This window comes from Armigeres subalbatus, unplaced genomic scaffold (assembly GCF_024139115.2).
Source record: "Armigeres subalbatus isolate Guangzhou_Male unplaced genomic scaffold, GZ_Asu_2 Contig316, whole genome shotgun sequence".
Classification (NCBI taxonomy): domain Eukaryota; kingdom Metazoa; phylum Arthropoda; class Insecta; order Diptera; family Culicidae; genus Armigeres; species Armigeres subalbatus.
The window spans coordinates 24594-49229 of record NW_026943060.1 but is presented as its reverse complement, the minus strand read 5'-3'; positions in this window follow the sequence as shown (position 1 = coordinate 49229).

Below are 24636 nucleotides of genomic sequence, written 5' to 3'. Positions count from 1 at the left end.
ACTGCCTTGCGTGGCTTCAGATTTATTAGAGAACGCTGATGAAATACTGCTGTCAAGCTTCACCCGCAAAACCCGTTCAGATAGATAGGAACTGAACCATGACACTATTCTTGAAGATACACCAAGGCGAGATAACTTGCACAGAAGGATTGTGTGATCAATTTTGTCAAACGCTGCTTTCAAATCGGTGTAGATAACGTCCATTTCAGGGTGTCGACTCAAATTTGAGAATAAAATTCCCTGACTTTCCAGAATATTCCTCGGAAAATTCCAGATATGAAAAATGTTGTTTTCAATTCCTAGAAGCGAATGAAAATCTCTGCATGTGTGAGTCCTTGAAGTCCATATGAGTTCCTGAGTTACAGGAAGCCTAATTACTTTTATAAACAGAACATTAAGGATTTGTAGAATATCGTGAGTAATTCTGGTCGTTCACTAAGGGTATGCGATAACACATTTTTTCTTAACGAAACGAAACGAAATTTAAAATGTTTATGTTGATTCGGATCGAAACGAAACGAAATACAGATTTACTTTCGAAACTTCGAAACGATACGAAATCAAGGTTCACTTATTTCGAAATTTTTCGAAACGAAACGAAATTTTAATTTTTTTCCGCGGAATTTTTATTAAATTGGTTTTACATTATGTACGCAATTCTGATTTCACTTTTTCGAAGTCAAATAACTGTTTTGCGGCCAATAAAGTTATAATAACAGAAGAGGCAATCTGCCATAAGTCGCCGCATTCTCGCCGCATGTGGTAAATCGGCGATAAGGCAATACCTCAGCATTTGTGCCGCTTTCAAAGGAATTCATCGTGGAGCGTGTGCTCCCGAACCTGACCAATTTTATACCAGTTTTATATCAGTAAGCATATAAAAATAAAGAAATTGTGGGATTTTTTAAATACAGATTCAAATTTCGTTTAAAATCTTAGTTCACTGACGAATTATGTAATTATTATGTAATTATTTGTCCGCGTGGTTTTATAGTATTGAGCTAAGTCAAAATTAGAAAATGAATGCATAGATTTATTTTTTTATTTAGTGGGATACTCAATTAATTATGTATCCACATCTGCCAGGCGTATACGCAGATAGAGAAATGATACTACTAGACCAACATTTGAAAAGGGCGTAACAGCCAAAACTTATTCTTTCTTATTCGTCCACATATATATAACATACTTTTGCGCATTAGAAGAATCCTGTGCACCTTTCTTAAATGCATAAAGATATGTATTTCAGATTGAATTTCACAGACCTATAGTCTTATACACAATCAGCTCGACGAATTGTGTGTCCTTGGCATATGAGAACAGCTGTTATGATCAGTATGAGCTGAAAGCTTTCAGCTTTCAGCAATTTCAATGATCTTTCAACCCGTTCTGGTTTTTCTTGCAAACTCTATGCGAAGATCTAGAAATGCCCACAAATCTGCAATGTTCCTTACATATTGTGCAAATAGTCAAATAGCTTGATTAACTGTACACATCGTAGTTGCTAATCATGATTGGCCGAGAAACAGCAAATATGCACAGCTCACCAATTAAATAATATTCTTGGTAAATGAAATTAAATTATTAATTTATTAATTATCAATAAAAAAAGTTATTCTCATTGTATACTTTCTTCAGAGTTTCCAATTCATGACCAATACCTTACGATGCTCCTTACTGTCAATTTAGGATTAGGAGCGGAAAATTAGTTTAACACTCATTGTTATAAGAGACCGAGGAATACTCTGCATCTCCGTGAGCGCTACGGGAAAGGAATCATTGGTTAGTTGAGATGGTGATTCATGTGAAGCCCCTTGGTAAGCGACTAAACGAGGTAGAGGAACTCTCATCGCAGTTAAATGCTCTCTGACAAATTTGTCGGTTCATGTACCGGAGAGTGAAACACTTGAGCAGATTGTTGTGTAGGTTATGCTCACCCATAAATCCGTTTACATCTGTGGCATTTGCTTGAGGCCGAACAGTGACCCCGATAAATTTGTTGCGCATTCCGACTGTGTAAATCAAATCGTCGACACAGCTACCCCATGTGACACCGTAGTCGTAGTTGGGGATGACAACCGTTCTAGGCTCAAATGGTTATATGATGACGAAGTGGGAGGATACTTGCCAACCAACGCTTCTTCCGAGCAGGAATTAACTCTAACTGAAACTTTGATTGCTAGTGGCTTGAAGCAAATCTGCAATGTATCAAATTCGAACGGAAGTCTTCCCGAGCATCACAAATTGGACAAAACTGGTTGCAGCAACTTGATTGTGACTAAAACTGCGCTAGGAGTCTTCCCAGATGAGTGGAAAATATCAGCAGTTACTCCAATTCATAAGGCAGGTAGCTCCCATAATGTTGAGAACTATCGTCCAATCTCGATTCTTAATTGTCTGGCCAAAACACTCGAACTGATGATTCATGAACGTATGTATGTGGCTGCTAAACCTGTTATCTCTGAGTACCAACAAGGCTTTGTACGAAATCGCTCAACTGCAACAAATCTGATGACTTACACTAGCATGCTGAATTCTAACCTGGAGAAGAGATGTCAAGTTGACATCATTTACATCGACTTTTCGGAGACTTTCGATAAAGTTCCTCACGGATTAACTTTAAATAAATTAGAACGTTTGGGTTTTCCTGACTGGATTGTCACTTGGCTGCGTTCTTACCTGATTGGTAGGCCATGCTTCGTTAAATTATGCACTGTCTCATCCAATCTGACCTGCCGCCTTCTTAGTCACACTTGGTCGACAACTAAGAAGCTTTGCCCAAATCCAAAAATTTCTATTAGTCTCTTTAGGCTATATGTGTGCATGTGACCGTGTATTTATGTACAAAAAATAGTGTGCCGTACGGCCGAACACCTTTACAGTCTCTTTAAAATGCTCCCACAGGTGCGACAAGATAAGCACGTCATGAATTGAATGAATTTTGTTATCTTCGACTGCTGTAAACTGCGCTACGTTATCTCTGAAAGCATGTTTTATTGGTAAACGCAACCGTTTCTGCGTTTCAGTTTTGATTTGAGCGATTCCAAGCAACAGCATCAAAATTTAAGAAAATTTTTAATTCATGGTTTTCTATTGAGTTGAAACTTTGCACAGTTTTTCAATTTCATCTAAATCGTCATTTTTCGATATCAAATCTTCATATTGAGTCACGACTAACTTTTCAAAAGGGTGTATGTGAAAATGGTTCAAAAATATTTAAAAAGCTGCACAGCAAAAACGGAATGTTCGATTGTTATGATTTCTTCAGCAAAGTTAGACAACTAAATGGTGATTCTTAAGAAAATGTGCACAGTAAAAAAAATTTTTTTTGCCTTTAAAAATATCATTTTTGTCACAAAAACTCAAATATCTCAAAACCCTATCTATTTTTTTAGGAAAAACGGTCCATTATATTAGCTTTCTACCATAAAAATTTGGTGATGGTAAACTAATAAACAAAAAAGTTATGACATTTCAAACATTTCACAATTTTCACAAATAGTAAACAAACAAAAATGTCCGTGTATTTTTTTTTTCAAGAATCGCAGTTTGATGCTGATTTTATTGTTAAGGGCCTTGCGTGAGTTAAACAAGTTGTTTGTATGATATTCCATATTTATGTATTCATCGATATTATGTATATTATATGTATAAATATTATATGTATAAATAAATAAAACCCAGATTAATCCACCTAGCGGTGATGGTGCCTTTCTCGTTTATTTCGAGTTAGTAATTTCTACGCACTTTTGGTATGAAAAAAAGTATTTTGTCCATAACTTTTGAGCCCATAGTCCGATCCGGCAAATTTTCAATAAGGAACAATGGGACAGGATTCTTCGTCGAACGCAATTTGTTGTGAGCTAGGATAGGATGTGACAAGTAGTCAGTAAAAATCGTACCGATTTGCTGTCACAATCGTACCGGTTGCTGATTGGTTGAAAATGACAATCGATTACTTCGATTGGTGGCGGAGCGTTTTCCGTAGGGCAGCATGTTGTTAGTTTGGCCGTGTTGCAGGTTTTAAAAGTTGATATTAAGCAAAATACGTAAATGTTTGAGTTTCAGTTTTTTGGTAAGAAATAAATTTATATTGAACTGCAATCGCCATATAAATTATTCTCAAGAGTTGTAAAGGTTTAAAACTGTTGATTTTAAGCATTATCATTCACCTTTCCGTCATTTTCGATCTCAAAGTCATTTTTCAGTAGCGAAAACTTTTCTCTGTTAGTCTTATGCTTCTCTTCCATAAATAGTGGATGGAACGGGAAGAAAAACATCAAGTTTTGATACATGGTATTTGGAAGATTTTGTACCATGTTACTTTGGCTGCACTGGCGACCACCTCGTCAGAGCAACCGACTAAAAAACAACAAGGCAGTCTCAATTGAGTTGTCACATCCTATCCTAGGTTGTGAGTAAATCGGTTAAGGATAAGTGCCTCAAAAATGAGCTATACTTTTTAATGTACTTTTATATGAAAAAAAGTAATTTGGCCATAACTTCTAAGCCCATAGTCCGATCGGGTCAATTTTCAATAGAAAACAATGGGCCAGGATTCTGCGTCGAATGCAACTTGTTGCCAGCAAATCCGTCAAGGGTAAGTGCCTGAAAAATGGGCTAGACTTTTCCACTCGTTGTTGTCTAAACAAAAAGTATTTTGGCCATAACTTCTGAACCCATAGTCCGATCCAGCCAATTTTCAATAGGAAACAATGGGAAAGGATTCTGCGTCGAATGCAACTTGTTGCAAGCAAGTCAAGGGTAAGTGCCTGAAAAGTGGGCTAGACTTTTGGCAAACTTTTGCGCACATACACACACATACACACACACACATACACACACGCAGACATCACCTCGATTCGTCGAGCTGAGTCGATCGGTATATAACACTATGGGTCTCCGAGCCTCCTATAAAAAGTTTGTTTTTGGAGCGAACATATAGCCTTTACGTATACTTTGTATACGAGAAAGGCAAAAATGGTATAATTTTCGATCCCATAGTCCGATATGGCCAATTTTCGATAGGAAACAACGGGACAGGATTCTACGTCGAATGCAACTTGTTGCGAGCAAATCGGTCGAGGATAAGTGCCCGAAAAATGAGTGACATTTTTTACGCGATTTTTTCGTATGAATTTGTATTTTGGCCATAACTCTCGATCCCATAGTCCGATCTGGCAAATTTCAAATAGGAAACAATGGGACAGGATTTTGCGTCGAATGCAACTTGTTGCAAGCAAATCGGTCGAGGATAAGTGCCCGAAAAATGAGTGACATTTTTTACGCGATTTTTTCGTATGAATTTGTATTTTGGTCATAACTCTCGATCCCATGGTCCGATCTGGCCAATTTCAAATAGGAAACAATGGGACAGGATTCTGCGTCGAATGCAACTTGTTGCGAGCAAATCGGTTGAGGATAAGTGCCCGAAAAATGAGTGACATTTTTTTAGTAGTTTTGCGCACACACACACACACACACACACACACACACACACACACACACACACACACACACACACGCACAGACATCACCTCGATTCGTCGAACTGAGTCGATTGGTATATAACACTATGAGTCTCCGGGCCTTCTATAAAAAGTTTGTTTTTGGAGCGATCATATAGCCTTTACCGTATACTTAGTATACGAGAAAGGCAACAATGGGATAGGATTTTGCGTCGAATGCAACTTGATGCGAGCAAATCGGTTGAGGATAAGTGCCCAAAAAATGAGTGACATTTTTACGCGATTTTTTCGTATGAATTTGTATTTTGGCCATCCCATAGTTCGATCTGGCCAATTTCAAATAGGAAACAATAAGATAGGATTTTGTATCGAAGGCAACTTGATGCGAGTAAATCGGTTGAGAATAATTTCCCGAAAAATTAGTGACATTTTTTACGCGATTTTTTCGTATGAATTTGTATTTTGGCCATAACTTCGGATCCCAAAGTCCGATCTGACCAATTTCAAATAGGAAACAACGGAACAGGATTCTACGTCGAATGCAATTTGTTGTGAGTAAATCGATTGAGGATAAATGCCTGGAAAATGAGTGACATTTCTACGCGATTTTTTCGTATGAATTTGTATTTTGGCCATAACTTCTGATCCCATAGTTCGATCTGGCCAATTTCAAATAGGAAACAATGGAACAAGATTCTGCATCGAATGCAACTTGTTGCGAGCAAATCGGTTGAGAATAAGTTCCCGAAAAATGAGTGACATTTTTTACGCGATTTTTTCGTATGAATTTGAATTTTGGCCATAACTTCTGATCCCATTGTCCGATCTGACCAATTCCAAATAGGAATCAATGGGACAGGATTCTGCGTCGAATGCAACTTGTTGCGAGCAAATCGGTTGAAGATAAGTGCCCGAAAAATGAGTGACATTTTTTGAGTAGTTTTGCGCACACACACACACACATACACACACACATACACACACACACAGACATCACCTCGATTCGTCGAACTGAGTCGATTGGTATATAACACTATGGGTCTCCGGGCCTTCTATAAAAAGTTTGTTTTTGGAGCGATCATATAGCCTTTACCGTATACTTAGTATACGAGAAAGGCAAAAATGAATTAATATTATCCTAAGTATTAAATTAAATGTGGCTGTTACACAATGTTGTTATAGAAACTCTAAGAGTTTTGGGTTTGAATTTTGGTATGGGTTATGATATCATGAAAACAGTTTATTAATACTTATTTTTTATTTATTTTTATTCAAATTTTTTAAAATATCGAACACTTTTGAATTATTATCAGCACAGTTTGAGTATAGTTTTGCTTTAATTTTATTTTCCGACAATGGAATGAAACAGTGAAATTTTTGGGTTCCTTGGATCGTTTTCGCGTTATTAAATTGCTCGCTGAGCTCTGAAGCCTTTATTTCGTACTCTTCAGTAGTAGTAAAACAAAATGATAATTTGGTTAAATCTTTTCTTTTCTACGATTTGCCCAATCAAAAAGTTCTTTCGCAGTTTTAATTGGATGCTCACGTTCTTTGGCTAAACTTGCTCTTGTGGCCATGCGCTTTATTGTTCCTCCAATAGCATCACAAGGACCTTTGCCATGTGATGTAGCAAAAAAATGCCATTCTGCATCAATTCCGTACATTGATTTAAATTGACATAGGCTCGAAAAATTCTTACGATTTTTGTACTGCGACGCTGCTCCATCAGACATGAAATATATTTAATATATTTTGACTTCTTTATGCTTATCAACGCGTAAAAAGTTAATCATTTTTTCAATGAACAAGTTTACGGATACTGAATCGTGTCTTAAATCTTCGGAAATTATAATAAAACTTAAGTGTTCAATTTGCGTACTTCCATTAAAATAAATAACGAATGGATGAATTGTAGCTTGTTGTACGTTCCAGTGATGGGACTGCACTTCATCTTGCAATACAAAGCTGTAATTTTCAGAAAAATCACAAATGACTAAAAATTCACCATTTTGTAATGTATTTTTCGTATTTTTTAAAAAGCTGGATTGTTCTGTTTTAACCCTTATGCGGCCAACAAAAAAAACACACGTCGATGGCCGACAGGGTACCCGTGTTCCACTAAATTGATATTCTCATAACTTCAACAATTTTCAACCGATTTGGATAATTTTGACAGTTTTGGAAACAGAAACTCATATACTTTTAGCCTATTGTCAAGGTTTACAGCTTATGCCCATGGTTATACAAGAAATTTTTGAAGTAAGGCTTAAGAGTCTACACGCGTAACCAAAGGCCATTCAGCCAGTTTCAAATATGCTACAAGCTCTTTGCGCTTCTTAGAATTGAAGGTGTTTACAGTATATGCTTCGGTAATGCAAACATCCCTGAAATGAGGTCTTAGTCATCCGAGAAATCCCTGGAGTAAAGCTTAAAGATCTACTCGCGTAACCAAAGGCCTATTATGCAAATTCAAACACGGTACATGCTCTTTGTGGTACTTAGCATAGAATGCGTTCACAGTATATGTTCCGAGTCATCCAAGAAATCTCTGGAGTAAGGCCTTAAGGTCTACACTCGTAACCATGGGTCTATGGACTTGTCTCAAAAGTGGTACATGTTCTTTGCGCATCTTGAAATCAAATGTGATCACTACATATGTTCTGCGCTATCGAAGAAATCTCTCGGATAAGTCCTCTGGCGCCTTCATTGCATATAATCATGGTCATCCAAGAAAACCCTGGAAAAGGCCTTCAGGTCTACACGCGTAACCAGAGATCTTTTAGATTGTTTCAAAACTGGTACATGCCCTTTGTGGTGCATAGAATAGAACGCCTTTATTGCATATGTTCATGGTCATCCAAGAAAACCCTGGAAAAGGCCTTAAGATCTACACGCGTAACTAAAGATGTTTCAGATTTTTTCAAAAGTGTTACATGCCCTTTGTGGTACATAGAATAGATTGCGTCCATTGCATAGGTTCATGGTCATCCAAGAAAACCCTGGAATAGGACTTTAAATCTGCATGGGTACCCAGAGATCGTTTGGCTTGTTTCAAAAGTGGTACATGCCCTTTGTGGTACATAGAAAAGAATACGTCCATTGCATATGTTTATGGTCTTCCAAGAAAATGCTAAAATAAGCCTCAGAATCTTCCCAGACAACCAGAATGCATGCATAATAGAATTGTTTTTCTGTTATGCGATGCCTATGCGCACAAATTTCATCGCTTACCAGTCGCGAAAACACTTTTTACGTACAAAAGTGGAGGCGATATAAGTGTATTTCTTATCCGACGTTGCACGGAAGTGTATGCGATGTGCACGATTTTTATGCGAGTTTGTTCGTTATGCATTGCGATGTAGTTTGTGATAACAAACTCTGTTTGACAGATAATCCGATTTCATGTGAGTTTGATTGCAGGAATATGCGATGTCAACAAATGAAGCTGGAATAAACTCGTAAAATAGCCTACTGTGCGGAAAAATTTATAAATAAACTGATGAGCTTTGCACAACAATGCGAATCTGATGAAACTTGGATCGGTAAACGATTTTGATCGTGCATTCTTATGCGATGTGTGGTTGTCTGGGTTCACACGTAACCTTTCGGATTGTTTCAAAAGTGGCATATGCCCTTTTTAGTACATTGAATATACCTTTCATTGCATATGTTCATGGGTATCCAAGAGAACACTTGAACAATCAGCAAGAACTTCACGCGTAACCAGAGTTCCTTCGGCCTAGTTAAATAGTTATACATGCCTTTTATAGTACGTAGAATAGAATGCACCCATTTTAAATGTTCATGGTCATCCAAGAAACCCCTGAAGTAAGGCATTAGGATCTACACCAGAGATATATCAGCCTGTTTTAAATTTGGTACATGCCTTTGGGGCCCATGGATAAAATGCGTTCATGGCATATGCAGACTTCTAGGCTTACACGAATATCTAGAGGGTCTTTAAGGTCACTCCTTACGAAATCCAAGTTTCAAAGTGCTCGCGTTTTCGGGGGCACACCACTCGATATGGAAGTAACGCACAACTGTCATTTTATTATTTCACGCATGCTGCGACACAGCAAAGCTAAATCATCAAAAATACAGTTGTGCGCCGCCTGTATCGATTGGTGTGCCCCGAAAACGCGAGCACTTTGAAACTTGGATTCCGTGAGGAGTGGCCTTAATCTAATTTTAATATGGTACATGATCTTTGCGATATTAGCCCGTTTTTCCCTCACGTTCTCGGCGTGAAGTTGTATCGTTCCAATTTATTTACATTTTGCATTTCCAAAGCATAGACTTCATATTAGTGATATCAATGAAGTTTGTATACTACCTGGAACCAACAACAACAAGACAACAATAACTACTTGGAATGCTAACATATCAAGATGAGGTTTCACATCTTGTTTATTCTTCAATAACTGCCCAGAGCTAATGACAACAACTTGAACTACTTGAAATGCAAACATATATCAATAGCCTTCCGTTCGTGGGTTGATCTACAGATCATTCCTATATGGAGTTCATAGACTACCTAGTACCATGGCAAAAACAAAAACTACATCAGACGTTCGATAACTGCAAGTCATTTAACTGCAATTCGATAGTTGCAACAGTTTTACAGTTATCGGACCGCTAAACTTCAAACCGATGTCAGACTCAATGACAGCTGCATTGCGCTGCACATTTAGATGCACTTTTCTTGTATTTGACGTTCGATTGACAACCGTTTGACGTCTAGAAGGCGTTGCAGTTATCGAACGGCATTCGATAACTGAAAAGTAAACATTTTGCAGTTATCGAACGGCTACGCATTCCTATGCGTATATTTACTCAGATGAGGTTGACCCGATTTTGTCACTCCCAGATTTTGTCTACCCCTGATTTTGCCTAACCCGATTTTACCACGTTTTCGATACAATTTGCCGCAAGCAATAAAGATTTTCATGAAATTACTTTCACTGCCTGTAGCTTATTATGAATCATTTATGAGTACCTGTTGATAAGTTTGTACGTCTCTTCGACAAAAAAATACGGATTCCATTCACGTATTTTGCCTTGCCTTCATCACGGAGCCCACGACAATGAAAATAACTACTTAAAATACAAACATATACCAAGAAGGAGTCTCACAACTTGCTTATTTTCAACTGCCTCTATTCAGGAGGTTGATCCATCGACCTTGACTCTATTTCATAGAGTGGAGCTCAAGACAACAACAAGAACTACTTGGAATACAAACATATACCAAGATGGGGTCACAAAACTTGTTTATTCTTCGACAACTGCCTCCATTACGGAGATTGATCTAGAGAACTTCGGTGGGGTTTGATCCAACGAAACCAGTACGCTAGACAGGTGTTTTCCCTACTAAGCTACGAAGGACCTCCGTCGTCCGTCGGGTACTGATGAAACCAAATTCACAGCACCGGGCATGTAGCCGAACTCTCGCAATACATTCTCAGAACTAACTCTCTCATATATGTTTTTGTACAATGCCAACCAAGTAGGATGAGTATTTAGTGTTATCTGGCTCCTACACACTTGCTTCATCACCAACGGCGCTCGATGAAGTAGGGTTGTGTGAGATTGGGCCAGTTGGTCGTCAGATCCCAACTCGACCACATAAGCGAAGAAAGATCGCCTTTCGAGTTCAGTACATTCAAAGTTAATTGCCTATGTTCCGGGTATTGAGCCACCCGGAGTGGAAATTAATTACTATGTCTGAAACTCGATTATGCATATGCACAACATGTAATAGATTAAGTTCGGAAAAGGTATTGGAGGAAAACCGCTACCTTCCGTCCCTCCCAGTTGTTCTTCAATAACTGCATCCGCTACGGAGGTTGATCTACCGACCTTGACTCTATGGAGTTCGTAGACTACCTGGAGCCCACGACAACAACAAGAACTACATGGAATACAAACATATACCAAGAAAGGGTCACGCTACTTGTTTATTCTTCGATAACTGCCTCCATTACGGAGATTGATCCGAAGATCTTGACTGTATGGAGTTCGTAGATTACCTGGAACTCACAACAACAACAAGAAATACATGAAATACAAACATATACCAAGAAGGGGTCACACAACTTGTTTATTCTTCAATATCTGCCTCCATTACGGAGGTTGATCCACAGACCTTGAATCTATGGAGTTCGTAGACTACCTGGAGCCCACGACAACAAGAACTACTTGGAATACAAACATATACCAAGAAGAGGTCACAAAACATGTTTATTCTTCAATAACTGCCTCCATTACGAAGATTGATCCACAGACCTTGACTCTATGGAGTTCGTAGACTACCTGGAACCAATGACAACAAGAAATACTTAGAATACAAACTAATACCATGAAGGCGTGACACAACTTGTTTATTCTTCAATAACTGCCTCCGTTACCAATGTCGAACCCCATACCTTGACTCTATGGAGTTCGTAGACTACCTGGAGTCCTCGACAACAACAAGAATTACTTGGAATACACCCATATACCAAGAAGGGGTCACTCAACTTGTTTATTCTTCGATAACTGCCTCCATTACGTAGATAGATCCGAAGATCTTGACTGTATGGAGTTCGTAGACTACCTGGAATTCACGACATCAACATAAACTACATGAAATACAAACATATACCAAGAAGGGGTCACGCAACTTGTTTATTCTTCAATAACTGCCTCCATTACGGAGGTTGATCCACCGACCTTGAATCTATGGAGTTCGTAGACTACCTGGAGCCAACGACAACAACAAGAACTACTTGGAATACAAACATATACCAAGAAGGGGTCACGCAACTTGTTTATTCTTCGATAAATGCCTCCATTACGGAGATTGATCCGAAGACCTTGACTGTATGGAGTTCGTAGACTACCTGGAACTGACGACAACAACAAGAACTGCATTAAAAACAAACATATGCCAAGAAGGGGTCACAAAACATGTTTATTCCTCAATAACTGCCTCCATTACGAAGGTTGATCCACCGACCTTGAATCTATGAAGTTCGTAGACTACCTGGAGCCCACGACAACAACCAGAACTACTTGGAATACAAACATATGCCAAGAAGGGGTCACACAACTTGCTTATTCTTCGATAACTGCCTCCATTACGGAGATTGATCCACAGATCCTGACTCTATGGAGTTCGTAGACTACCTGGAGCCCACGACAACAACAAGAACTACTTTGAATACAAACATATACCAAGAAGGGGTCACGCAACTGGTTTATTCTTCGTTAACTGCCTCCATTACGGAGATTGATCCGAAGACCTTGACTGTATGGAGTTCGTAGACTACCTGGAATCAATGACAGCAACAAGAACTACTTGGAATGCAAACATGTTTTAAGAAAAGGTCATTGGATGACCCGGAACATATACTGCTTTCACAGCTAAGCACCATAAAGAGCATGTACCATTTGTGAATGTACACGATAGACCTTTGGTTACGTTAGCAGACCATAAGATCTTATTCAGGGATTTTTGGGTGACTTAGGCCTTAGTCCAGGGTTTTTGGAGACCCAGAATGTATACTGTGAACACCGACTATTCTAAGAAGCGCAATGAGCATGATATATATTCGAAACTGGTTGATAGTCCTTCGGTTACGTGTGTAGACTCTTAAGTCTTACTTCAAAGATTTCTTGTATAACCATGGACAAAAGCTGTAAACCTTGACTATGGGCAAAAAGTATATGAGTTTCTGTTTCCAAAACTGTCAAAATTATCTAAATCGGTTGAAAATTGTTAAAGTTATGAAAATATCAATTTAGTGGAACACGGGTACCCTGTCGGCCATCCACGTGGTAAAAAAATCAGATGCCCCTCCCCACGTCCCTCCTCACTGTATCAACGTGATTTTCTCACAGATGCTACATTTTATGGAGTTCTTAGATGTCACCGAGTTTCAGCTTTCAGCTATAAAAATTCATTGAAATATCACCACTTGAATTTGAAAAAGGAACACGGGTACCCCGTCGGCCGCATAAGGGTTAATGAAATCGTGAGGGATTAAACTTTCTAATTTCAAGCAAAAATATGACACAAACTCATCTACAGGTTTTACAATAGTTTCTATGTCACACCTATCCGTGGTCACCCATTGCTCAAATGATAACTGATCAATATATTTTTCTTCAAACTCAGCGAATAAAGTATTTTCCAATGATGAAGAATCTGGACAATCCGAACAAGATCGTAGATAGCAATTTGATGTTGTATTTTCACACAAAGACTACCAGTTAACATTTTAATATCCTTTGTTAAATTGATTCTTTTCAAACTATGTAAAATAAGATTAATATTCTCATGGGTTGTGCACACACACACATTATGTGTTCCTGAATTGGAAAGAAGCTTACATTGCCTTGGCCGAAGGCTTGCAAATGAGGAAAAACCTATTTTAATATTATCGTGAATTTCCTTGAAGCGTGTGTACGCTTCTTTCAAAGTCGTCATCATTAATCGTTTTTGGATTGCTTGACGCTTTCCATCTTTTTTACTGATACATAATCTTTTGACCAGGCATAGCTCGACTTACTTCATCATCTTCAAAATATTGAACTACTATTTCTTTTGTCTCATCTGTTAATGCAGTACTAGACCTAGTATTTTTGGTTGAAAGACAGTTATTCTTCAATTGTTTTGCCTCTTTTACTGTATTTCTATTGGTTTTGAACTCATCAATGGCATCCTGAATAGACCACGAACTTGGCAGCATCGACAAAATCAATAATTTTTCTTTCCTTGTCGTGGCTGCATTCGAGAACCTTTCCTTCATATTTATAATTACCTCATCGTAGTCTGTATTTTCCACATCATCAGGTCCTAATTTGAAGAGGTTTCTTCGTACAGCTTCGTTTATTTCACGGTATTTTTCTCCGGGTAATAAACGTAGTCCATCTTACTCCATTTAATCAGGTCACTTTTATCCCAGCTATGCCCTCGTTAAAGCGTTCGATGTTGACCTTTTGGATACACTCATCTTCCGATTGATTTGTTGAAACAGATTTCGCTGATGGTACGGTGGCAAGGCTCTCAGCACTTAATACTTCTGGTAATTCCTCAGTTGTTGTCGTTTTCGAACTTCCTGCGCTCTGCTCAACCGATGATATACAGATTGCTCTTTTGTCAACGTTTAGACGGCAGGACGTGCAAATGCGTAAATTTGTATTCAATGTGGACATTGGAGCATAACCAGTCGCTTTCAGTTTATCTATGGTGCTTTCGGTGAGATTTCGTAACTCTTTTGAACACTTTTTTCCATCAAACGGCCTACAACAGTTGAGAAAGCGGCTACTCATGTTGTTCGCAGGGTTGTCACTACTTTTTAAGAAAAGTCTGGCATGCTGCATCTTAAAAATCTGGCAAAATCTGGCGAAGAAATTTACCTTTATATTTTTTTTAGTGATTGAGTGATTATAACTAAAAATATGTTCTAAATATTTTTACACATAGCAAAATTTCTCTGTTTGACCATATGTTTGCTTTTGCTCTATGTTTATCAAAATTTATTCTTTTAAAATAAGGTCTGCTTCCGCCTTATATATACCTTGAAACAATTCTATATCCGTAAAACGATATTATTAGAGTTCATAACATTTCAAGTATTTCAGAAAATTCAGATTGAATTGAATGAAATCTAAACTCTGAAAGTTTTTAAAAATTATAAATAAAATATAAATAATTATTGGAATAAGTTACTTAACTTAATTCAAAACAGGTTTCGTTTTTAATTTGAATTTCTAAGTAACTCCAAATGATGTTGAAAGCATTTTTAAATTATTCGATTAATAAACGAAGTAAAAAGTATTCAGATTAAAAGTTAGCCCACAGATATTCCAAAAATAGTTTTGATAAACATAGTTAATAATTCAATTTTTTAACAAAAAATTAGTGCCGTCATAATTTTTATGAACAGTCCATAACAGAGGATTAAGACAATAATTTGTTGCTTGTAATGAAAAGATTTCAACAAAATTGTGCTGCTTTAAGATAAGTATCAAGAATTTACCACTTTTACGGAGGTTCCGGATCTTCATTATCATCTCCACTCAGATTCATGAGAATGGGCCACATCAATAATTTGTTATTCAGAGACGGATGAGTTTTACAAACTGTCTACTTTTACAGATGCTTTGAATATCTCTAAGGATCTCCGGTGACCCCTCAGGTACATCAAAAAGAGCTTAATGATGTTTCGAGTCTTCCAGAAGGACACCGGATTGTTGAATAACCAAGAAATGTGATAAGCCATGGAAATGAACAATGATTACATTTTATTAGGATTATTTTTACAGAACGATGTAAGCATTTCCAGAGCTCCAAACGTAAAAAATTACGCCAGAAATTGGCCCTTTAATGTTTGTCTCTTTAAAACCGATCTCTGGGAATAGGCATGGATAAACTGCAGTCCGGAAGAACATCTGCGGGACCTTCACATCTTCACTTCAATTATAAAATATTGAAATAAATTTAAAAATGAGTTTTTGCAAACGAGTTGAAGTTGCGGTTATTTTTGGCTTGTCAATGTACTGTGTAGAACTGCTTTTGCTATAGCATCCCGAACAGCAAACTTTTATTAGATGGTTTTCTGTGAATCATATACTACCGATTCTGGTCACAAAAAATCTGTCTGAAATTCGAAAAGTCTGGCATTGCGGATAGGTTCTCTTTTTCTCTTTTTGGTACCAAAAAGTCTGGCAGTGCCAGATATATCTGGCATAATGGCAACCCTGGTTGTTCGTAATATTTCAATAAACAAAATCACTTTTAAGTTTTTACTGACTAGTTTGGTGTCATTTGCTTGACTGAAGAAAAAAATTACTATAAGATCTTTAACAACCTTAGTAGTAGTAATTTTTTTGCTTTTTCGTGAGCATTGTCATGGTATGTACCTATCATGCATTTGTTGTTGTTGAAGATACCCGTTTCCTCCCGATCATAAAGTCTATTCTCTAAGAGGTATATTTTTGCAGGTAAACTATAGACGTACACGTGTATATAAATCTTTGATTTTGCAGCTTTTGTCTTAAAAATAACATTTCTGATATGTTTCTATCAACGTTATTATCAACAGGTTTCAACACTATTAAAAGAATTTTTCGCCAGTCACGTGCAATGAAAATTATGACACTATCAATACTTTTGATCACAACACTGGATCGTGTCTAAGTTTCTTATAGATGCTATGAATAATTAAATCAAAATATCATGAAAACAACTTGTTTAAATCACGTCCCTTAACAATAAAATCTGCATCAAACTGCAATTCTCGAAATAACTTACACAGAAAAATTTTTTTTTACTAAATGTGTAAATTGTGAAATGATTCATATGTCATAACTTTTTGTTTATTAGTTTACCATCACCAAATTTTTATGGTAGATAGCTAATATAATGGACCGTTTTCCCTAAAAAATTACGTTCGAAAAAGATAGGGTTTTGAGATATTTGAGTTTTTGTGACAAAAATGATATTTTTAAAGGCAAAAAAAATTTTTTTTTTACTGTGCACATTTTCTTAAGAATCACCATTTAGTTGTCTAACTTTGCTGAAAAAATCATAACAATCGAACATTCCGTTTTTGCTGTGCAGCTTTTTAAATATTTTTGAACCATTTTCACATACACCTTTTGAAAAGTTAGTCGTGACTCAATATGAAGATTTGATATCGAAAAATGACGATTTAGATGAAATTGAAAAACTGTGCAGAGTTTCAAATATTTTCGAAATGGTCGCTCAGGATCGACTGACATGCCCCCGTGGAATGCCTATTTGAAGGTATTGCCATCAAGAAAAACTTTTTTTTTCGGTTTTTTCAGTTGATTTTCTTGTACATTGTACTGTGTTGTGTTCACGGAAGTTTAGCCATCATTGGAAGCAAACTGTTTGGAAACGAAATATTGGCAAGCATAGCTCAAGGTATGATGTTCATACATATATGAACCGGTGTCAGCGGAAGTGTCGCATTAAATAAATTATATATGAGATGAGACGCATTTTTTCAAAAACTTCTAATAATCAACTTAAAATTGAAATTTACTGCAACTCAACTGTACCAACGAATTACGACGAACGTACCTAAACCCAAGTAACAATTTAGTAAGGATATGTGGTGCAGGTCGGGCTCGATTATCCAGAGTATCGATTTTTTTCACTCCGGATAATCGAATCACTAGAGGAAAAAATCAAATCTGCAGTTAAATAACGAAAAACTTATGTTTTGTTTTACCGCCATCGGGGGTGACAATGGGTCTGGGGGGTGATAATAGGTCATCGCTCTTACTGGCAGTCTGGAGGTCGTACAACAAAATCGGAAAAATATATTAAGCTCTTTTAGTGGAATGTATTCAACCGTCTAAGACGAATTAAGTACTCTTCATTTAATTCCACCAATTATTTTTGATATCTTTGCAGATACGTATTTCAACCACAACTGTGTGGTCGTCTTCAGTGTCTTGTACTTGACTCGACTTGAAGAAAACAATCGCAACAATCTTCCATGCGGAAGAGACATTTCTTAAGATTTTAATATTTGATGCCGTAATTGGGTGATTTTCCTTATACACATGCTCTGCTACCTTAGATCTAAATTCGTAATGTAATCCCTTATCGTTTTCTATTTTCGCCTCACTTACTTCCGCCATATGTTCCTTGAACCTTATATCTAATGATCTCTTTGTTTGGCCTACATAGATTTTGTCACATTGGGAACAACTTATTTTATAAACGCCTGCCTTATTCAACATTTCTGCTCTATCCTTTGTTGAACCCAATAGAGACTTGAGTTGGTTGCTTCTACTGGAGAATACTAGATCGAATGCTATATGCTATACTATGCCGAATTTCCTTAGTCGAGGGCGTAGCTGGTTGGTGATGTGTTTATCATATGGGATCGAAACTCTTTTCAACGGTTCATCGATCAGTGTCAGCGTTGTATGTCCATTTCGTCGTAGGGTCCTTTCCTTCTTGTTGATGATCGCTCGTATAGTCCTCTCCTTTGATTTTTAGAAGGAAGTGGAGAATTCAGAGACTCACCCTTCCTCTTATTTTTATTAACGTCATGAAGTACAGGTCTTATTTTTAAATGGTTCATCCCCTTTTGATCCATAGATCCATCTAACGTATTTAACAATTATTCCGTTCCAGGTTATCGAAGAATTCTCGCTTAACTTTTCAAAAGGACCTAAGTAACATTTTTTTCATGAATTAATTTGAATAGTGCAATCAACAGACCAACATGAAAGCTTTTGATTGCAGTACTTAAATTAATTCATGAAAAAAATGTTACTTAGGTCCTTTTGAAAAATTATGCGAGAATTCTCTGTAGTGTAGGCTTCAATATTTACACCCATAACCAAAGGGTTGTTATTTTTTTCAAAAATGGTCCAATTGTAAACATCAGAACCAAATTGGATACATTCCCAAAATTGGTTGCATCCCATGTGATCAAAGAATTCAGTGGATCATAAAGCCAAAGGTTTACTCGCGTAAAACGGTTCATGCTTTGTGATTTACAGAATCGGATTGGATTAGCCTTAACCTTAGTAAGATGTTGGGGTCAATATGACCCAAAACGAAACTTCAAAGTAGAATAACTTTTTACCTGATAATCCGATCGTTCTGAAATTTCTTGACTTTTAATATTTTGTGGAAATGAAGCATCTGACATGAAAAAAGTATTTTAAGGTGCAACAGGAACGACCCCACAAAAATGTAAATGCTTATAAAACAGTCAAATTTTAACCGAATTACAAAGTTTATATACCGTTCGAAAGATAAACTCATCAATTTTGTGGCTATGTGGTGATATGCTGGTTCTGGAGACAATGGCCACCGGGAAACGACTTCCACGGGGACCTTGTCGGTCATATAAGGGGAGCATAAAAATCGCTCCATACATGCCATTCGATCGCTAATTCTTCATATATTTTCTTAAAATGTATGTATGGTCCATGTATGGTAATGTATGGTCCATGAGAGAGCTTCCGACGAAAGTGGCCACTCTTGGTACATGCAAGGTGCCCCCGGGGAACCCAAAGGAGGGGACATTTCCGTTTTAGCACCAAAATATGCCGTGCGGCGGCTCTTTTATCATGATTTTCCACCAAACAGGTAGTTATGCGCTTGAAATCGATAAGTGACCACACTGGCCACTCCTGGTACATACACGGTGCCCCCGGGGAATCCGCAGGAGGGGACATTTCCGTTTTAGCACCAAAATATACCGTGCGGCGGCTCTGTAGTCATGATTTTCCACAAAATAGATGATTATGCGCTTGAAATCGATAAAAGACCACATTGGCCACTCCTGGTACATACAAGGTGCCCCGGAGAACCCGCAGGAGGGGACATTTCCGTTTTAGCACCAAAATATGCCGTGCGGCGGCTCTTTTGTCATGATTTTCCACCAAACAGGTGATTATGCGCTTGAAATCGACAAGTGACCACATTGGCCACTCCTGGTACATGCAAGGTGCCCCCGGGGAATCCGCAGGAGGGGACATTTCCGTTTTAGCACCAAAATATACCGTGCGGCGGCTCTGTAGTCATGATTTTCCACAAAATAGATGATAATGCGCTTAAAATCGATAAAAGACCACATTGGCCACTCCTGGTACATACACGGTGCCCCCGGGGAATCCGCAGGAGGGGACATTTCCGTTTTAGCACCAAAATATACCGTGCGGCGGCTCTGTAGTCATGATTTTCCACAAAATAGATGATTATGCGCTTGAAATCGATAAAGACCACATTGGCCACTCCTGGTACATACAAGGTGCCCCGGAGAACCCGCAGGAGGGACATTTCCGTTTTAGCACCAAAATATGCCGTGCGGCGGCTCTTTTGTCATGATTTTCCACCAAACAGGTGATTATCGCTTGAAATCGATAAGTGACCACACTGGCCACTCCTGGTACATACACGGTGCCCCAGGGAATCCGCAGGAGGGACATTTCCGTTTTAGCACCAAAATATACCGTGCGGCGGCTCTGTAGTCATGATTTTCCACAAAATAGATGATTATGCGCTTGAAATCGATAAAGACCACATTGGCCACTCCTGGTACAAACAAGGTGCCCCGGAGAACCCGCAGGAGGGACATTTCCGTTTTAGCACCAAAATATGCCGTGCGGCGGCTCTTTTGTCATGATTTTCCACCAAACAGGTGGTTATGCGCTTGAAATCGACAAGTGACCACATTGGCCACTCCTGGTACATACAAGGTTCCCCCGGGGAATCCGCAGGAGGGGACATTTCCGTTTTAGCACCAAAATATACCGTGCGGCGGCTCTGTAGTCATGATTTTCCACAAAATAGATGATAATGCGCTTAAAATCGATAAAAGACCACATTGGCCACTCCTGGTACATACACGGTGCCCCCGGGGAATCCGCAGGAGGGGACATTTCCGTTTTAGCACCAAAATATACCGTGCGGCGGCTCTGTAGTCATGATTTTCCACAAAATAGATGATTATGCGCTTGAAATCGATAAAAGACCACATTGGCCACTCCTGGTACATACAAGGTGCCCCGGAGAACCCGCAGGAGGGGACATTTCCGTTTTAGCACCAAAATATGCCGTGCGGCGGCTCTTTTGTCATGATTTTCCACCAAACAGGTGATTATCGCTTGAAATCGATAAGTGACCACACTGGCCACTCCTGGTACATACACGGTGCCCCGGAGAACCCGCAGGAGGGGACATTTCCGTTTTAGCACCAAAATATGCCGTGCGGCGGCTCTTTTGTCATGATTTTCCACCAAACAGGTGATTATCGCTTGAAATCGATAAGTGACCACACTGGCCACTCCTGGTACATACACGGTGCCCCCGGGGAATCCGCAGGAGGGGACATTTCCGTTTTAGCACCAAAATATACCGTGCGGCGGCTCTGTAGTCATGATTTTCCACAAAATAGATGATTATGCGCTTGAAATCGATAAAAGACCACATTGGCCACTCCTGGTACATACAAGGTGCCCCGGAGAACCCGCAGGAGGGGACATTTCCGTTTTAGCACCAAAATATGCCGTGCGGCGGCTCTTTTGTCATGATTTTCCACCAAACAGGTGATTATCGCTTGAAATCGATAAGTGACCACACTGGCCACTCCTGGTACATACACGGTGCCCCCGGGGAATCCGCAGGAGGGGACATTTCCGTTTTAGCACCAAAATATACCGTGCGGCTGCTCTGTAGTCATGATTTTCCACAAAATAGATGATAATGCGCTTAAAATCGACAAAACACCACATTGGCCACTCCTGGTACATACAAGGTGCCCCCGGGGAATCCGCAGGAGGGGACATTTCCGTTTTAGCACCAAAATATGCCGTGCGGCGACTCTTTTGTCACGATTTTCCACCAAACAGGTGGTTATGCGCTTGAAATCGATAAGTGACCACATTGGCCACTCCTGGTACATACAAGGTGCCCCCGGGGAATCCGCAGGAGGGGTCATTTCCGTTTTAGCACCAAAATATGCCGTGCGGCGGCTCTTTTGTCATGATTTTCCACCAAACAGATGGTTATGCGCTTGAAATCGCTAAATGACCATATTGGCCACTCCTGGTACATGCAAGGTGCCCCGGGGGAACCCGTATGAGAGGACATTTCCGTTTTAGCACGAAAATATGCCGTGCGTCTCTTTCGTCATGATTTTCCACAAAATAGATGATTATGCGCTTGAAATCGATAAGTGACCACATTGGCAACGCCTGGAACCTATGAGGGGCCCCCAGGGAACCCGTAGAAGGGGACATTTCTATTTTTACACCAATATAAGCCGTGGGGCGGCTCTTTTGGTGTTTTCCCACCAAACAGATGGACGTGCGCTCGAAATCGATAAGTGGCCACATTGGCTACATTTGAAACCTATGAGGCTTCCTCGGAAAACATGTAGAAGATGACATTTCCATTTTTACACCAACATATGTCATGCGGCGGCTCTTTCGTCGTGATTTTCCTCCAAATAGGTGCCCTCGAAATCGATTATTGACATATTGTCCACCCTTAGAACCTATGAGGTGCCCCCGGAAGCCCGTAGAAGAGTACATTTCCATTTTAACACCAAAATATGCCAAGCGGTGGCTCTTTCTTTGTTATTTTCTACCAAACAGATGGCCATGTGCTTGGAGTTGAGTAGTGATATTGTCTACTCTTGGAATCTTTGAGATGCCCTGCGAACCCGTAGGAGAGAACATTTTCATGGTTATATCAAAAGTACTGTGCCGCTTGCGGCAGCTGTATCTTCGTCTATCATTGTCTTCCCTGGCCACAAGTTTTCAAAAAGTTGGTTATGCGCTTGAAATTGTTCTCCATTTGAAATTGAGTACTGAGTCAAATTAAAAAAATAGTTTCTGGGTTACTGTGATGATTCCTTCGAACAGCTCTCCAAGGATTTTCTATTCCGCATCTCGATATTACCATTAGTCGATGGTCCCTTCAATATCGACTCATAGAAGTTTGAGGTTTTCACCGATCGCCGTGAACAATGATATGAAAACGCAACATTTTGATATAAAAAAAAATCTCTCCTTCTGTGAGACGCCTGCGGGTACCTTGTAGGTTGTAGATATTAAGTTCAGAATGAATGACCTATTTGATAGAAAAAAAAAACAAGATTAATCTACCTAGCGGTGAGCGTGCCTTTATCGTTCGTTCAAAAGTTTGAGAAATATATAAGAAAAGTCTAATATAACAGTAATAGGTGGATAGCTCTTATTTTTCATATTTGTTTATTTGCATTCTAAAATTTTGAGCATAAGTGCCAGAAAAGTGATTTTCCCATGCAGCTGCTGAAATTAGTATTTTGGCCATAACTTCGGAGCCCATAGTCCGATATGGCCAATTTTCAATAGGAAACAATAGGGTAAGATTTTCGTCGAATGCTATTTACTGCGAGCAATTCGGGTGAGGAAAAGTTCCTAAAAAGTAAATGAGATTTTGTGTGCACAGACACTTTCAATAGATTCTTCACGGCACTCCACAATTACCGAAACTGGGCCTGGGGCTCCCCCGGGTTGATATTAGATTTCAAGAGCATAACCAACTATTTGATGGATTTGATGCACGGCATGTCTTTAAGGGCCGATGTCCACGTAAAGTTTTATCACGCTGCTTGCACGTAAACGTGTGCACGACTACATTTGATGCCGGGTACCTTGCGTGGACGCGGCGTGCACGCAGCTTGAAAACACGCTACGTGGGCATCGGCCCTAAGTAAGAGTAAGCACGGAAATGCCCTCTCCTATGAGCTCCACGGCGGTACTTCATAGGTTCCAAAATGGAAAATGTGGTCACTTATTCATTTCGGTATAAAAATGGAAATGTCACCATCTACGGGTTCCCCGTAGGCATCTCATTAGTTCCAAGAGTGGCCAATGTGGTCACTTATCGATTTCAAGCGCATAATAATCTATTCTGTGGAAAATCATGACGAAAGAGCCGCCGCACGGCATATTTTGGTGCTAATACGGAAATGTCCCTTTCTACGGGTTCCCCGGGGGCACCTCATAGGTTCCAAGAGTGGCCAATGTGGTCACTTATCGATTTCACTGGCATAATCATCTATTTTGTGGAAAATCATGACGAAAGAGCTGCCGCACGACATATGTTGGTGTTAAAACGGAAATGTCCCCTTTTACGGATTCCCCGAGGGCACCTCATAGGCTCCAAGAGTAGGCAATGTGGTCACTTATCGTCTTCGAGCTGAATAACTATCTTTTTGATAAGAAAACCACCGCAAGAGTCGCCGCACGGCATATTTCGGTGTTAAAACGGAAATGTCCCATTCTACGGGTTCCCTGGGGGCCCCTCATAGGTTCCAAGAGTGGCCAATGTGGTCACTTATCGATTTCACTGGCATAATCATCTATTTTGTGGAAAATCATGACGAAAGAGCCGCCGCACGACATATTTCGGTGTCAAACGGAAATGTCCCTTTCTACGGGTTCCCCAAGGGCACCTCATAGGTTCAAGAGTGGCCAATGTGGTCACTTATTTATTTCGAGCAAATAACCATCTCTTTGGTGGGAAAACACACCGAAAGAGAGCGATTCCAAGCAACAGCATCAAAATTTAAGAAAATTTTTAATTCATGATTTTCTATTGAGTTGAAACTTTGCACAGTTTTTCAATTTCATC